The following is a 3,048-nucleotide window of genomic DNA, read 5'->3' as shown; positions in this document are numbered from 1 at the left end:
CAAATAATTTAATACTAATAAACTTTTTAAATGACAATAATATGTCTTTATTGTAGATTAAACAAGTTGAAGAAAAAGCTATTTGTAATCTCAAACAATGCACTGAAAGTGAGTCTTTTTTTTGAGTTGGAGTCTCACTCGGTCCCCTGACTGGAGTGCAGTGTCACTCCCGGCCACCGCAGCCTCGACCTGCTGGGCTCCGGTGATCCCTTCGCCTCAGCCTTCCGAGTAGCCAGAATTACAGGCATTCGCTACCACGCCCGGCTGATTTTTTGATTTATTGTAGAGATGAGGTCTTGCCAAGTTGCCCAGGCGGGTCTCGAACCCACGGGCTCAGGCAATCCACTCACCTCAGCCTCCCAAAGGCTCGGGATTACAGGCTGAGCCACCGAGCCCGGCTTTGAAAGTGAGTCTTAATTTCAGAGTTTTATTGTATTGCACTAAAGGAACAGCAGGTTATACAATTTTCTCTCATTCAGTTTTGAAAATCGAAAGTATTTGCAAATTCTTAAGAATATCTTTACCACCAGATTAATACAGCAAGCATAATAACCAATTTTCTTATAATTAATTGTCTTACAAATAAAAACACATTTAAAATAGCTTTAAATGCATTCTTCACAAGTAATTCAGCATCTATTTTTATATCATGTTCACTTATGCTTAAGAATTAAAGCAAGTATATTTTTTACTCTCATGGAAATATGCAAAAATCTCATTCATGCAATATACAGGGATAAATAATAATCAAGTCAAAGGTAAAAAAATCCCACTCTTCTTATTTTTGTAAATGTATCCATATATAATCACCTACATAACAGATGAGGAAATCCCTGAAGTTTCTCACAAGTCAGAAATACATTTTCAGTTCATCAAAATCACTTGACATCTGCAGCTAATCTATAGTTAAATGCCGTTTCATAAAACCAGAATGAGCTCTACAAGTTTCTATAAACAAAAGTTTCCAGTGGACTAAGATAGTCAGGAATTAATGCATCATCAGAGGATAATGGCTGTTTCTTTTGTTTTTTGTTTTTTTTTTTTTGAGTTGGAATCTCACTCTGTCGCCCAGACTGGAGTACAGTGGCACACTCCTGGCCACTGCAGCCTCGACTTGCTGGGCTCCGGCGTTTCACCTCATCCTTCTGAGTAGCTGGAACTACAGGTGCATGCTACCACGCCCGGCTAATTTTTGGCTAATTGTAGAGATGAGGTCTCGCCAAGTGGCCCAAGCGGGTCTCGAACCCGCGGGCTCAGGCAATCCACTCACCTCAGCCTCCCAAGGCGGGGGATTACAGGCTGAGCCACCGAGCCTAGCTATAGCTGTTCCTTAAGGTGTGCAAGTTCAACCCTGTCAACACCAGAGGTAATCATTTTATATTAATTTATACATAATTCCATTTAAATTCTTTGTCCAAGTATTACATATAAAAACGGTCTTTCCACAAGCAAAAAATGTGGAAACATTTAAAAAATGAGTCATTTTTAAAAGTAACTGATCAGATTCCATAGGCTACTCTTGGAAACAAGATCTTGCTGGATAGAAACCCTTCATTTGGCCGGGCTCGGTGACTCAGCCTGTAATCCTGCGCCTTTGGGAGGCTGAGGTGAGTGGACTGCCTGAGCCCGCGGGTTCGAGACTCGCCTGGGCAGGCGAGACCTCATCTCTACAATAAATCAAAAAATTAGCCGGGCGTGGTAGTGCACGCCTGTAATTCTTGCTACTCGGAAGGCTGAGGCGGAAGGATCGCCGGAGCCCAGCAGGTCGAGGCTGGGCAACAGAGTGAGACTCTAACTCAAAAAAAAAAAAAAAAAAAAGAATCCCTTCATTTGGTGGCTTTTTGCATGCATATAACTGGACCCAGTTATGGGCAACAGAGTGAGACTCCAACTCAAAAAAGAAAAAAAAAAAAGAATCCCTTCATTTGGTGGCTTTTTGCATGCACATAACTGGACCCATTCTTCTGTGTGTTGTCCTAGGAGCTCATCTAAACATAGATCATGCCATATAGGCAGTAAAAAAAAAATGCTAGAAGATAAAAATCTAATTCGCACCATCCTTCTTTCTGACAATACGCTAGAATATCTGCATTCATAATGGTTGTGGGGTCACAGGGTTCTGATCCGCTCATTGCTGATCTACTTTTATGTCTCCAAATATGATAGGCCAAGAGGACCACACTGAGACCTGGTTGATCCACTCTGCTGCACAAAGAAACATGACACAGAAGAAAGCATGGATGAGGTACTCTGGAAGTACAAGAGGATTCAGGGTATTGTTTTTATATTAGTAGTATCATTTATTTAGAAAGTAAATATGAGAGAGAGGGTGAAAGAGATTCAGCTCCCCAAGGTAGGCGATGGGGCCAAAACCAGAAAAAATGGCCCGACTATAGCTCAAAGAGCACATGGCCACACCATAGCTTAACAAGGCAATGGCCTGGCAATGGCCATGGCAATGGCAAACGGTTGAGTCCTTTTAATCCCTTCCTTTGATGGGGGAAGGTCATTAAGGTGGAGCGGTGGTCTGCTTCACATTATCACGAAGGGACAGGTAAGCGTGGGAACTACCGTCAAGTGATGGACAGCAGGCAGATGGGTAGGTTAGTTACAGGATTGGATTCAGGGTATGACAGTGGTCTATAGGATTCTTGTAATTAGTCATCAGCTCATCAAATGGTATAATGTGCCAGATGGCGAAGATGAATGTGGCGGTGAGCAGCAGCGCCAGCGCATAGCAGAGGGTCGTGAATGTGAAGGCCATGGCCGTGGGGAGAGCAGGGCGGCCCAGGCCAGAGGGGATGGCGGTGAGGGGCCCTTTCACTATTTTTTTTTAAGTTGAAGTCTTACTTTGTCGCTTAGGCTGGAGCGCAGGGGCATGATCACGACTACCCCAGCCTCGACCGATTGGCTGTTGGGCCCAGAGGATCCTTCCGCTTCACTCTTCCTTTCTTCCTTCCTTCCCTTCCCTTCCCTTCCTTTCTTCCTTCCTTCGTTCTTTCCTTCCTTCCTTCTTTCTTTCTTCCTTCTTTCCTCCTTTCCTTCCTT

The 3,048-nt window shown here is 43.6% G+C and overlaps 1 pseudogene; it reads right to left on the bottom strand.

Moving 5' to 3' along the window:
• Nucleotides 1-1,976: 1,976 nt before the first annotated feature.
• On the bottom strand, nucleotides 1,977-2,764 carry LOC110596086 (annotated as a pseudogene).
• Between the last annotated feature and the right edge of the window lie 284 nt (nucleotides 2,765-3,048).

Source organism: Carlito syrichta, unplaced genomic scaffold (assembly GCF_000164805.1).
Source record: "Carlito syrichta isolate Samal-C Ts95f unplaced genomic scaffold, Tarsius_syrichta-2.0.1 Scaffold306677, whole genome shotgun sequence".
NCBI classification, from domain to species: Eukaryota; Metazoa; Chordata; class Mammalia; order Primates; family Tarsiidae; genus Carlito; species Carlito syrichta.
The sequence above is the reverse complement of the archived record's forward strand: the minus strand, read 5'-3'. Positions and strand labels throughout refer to the sequence as shown.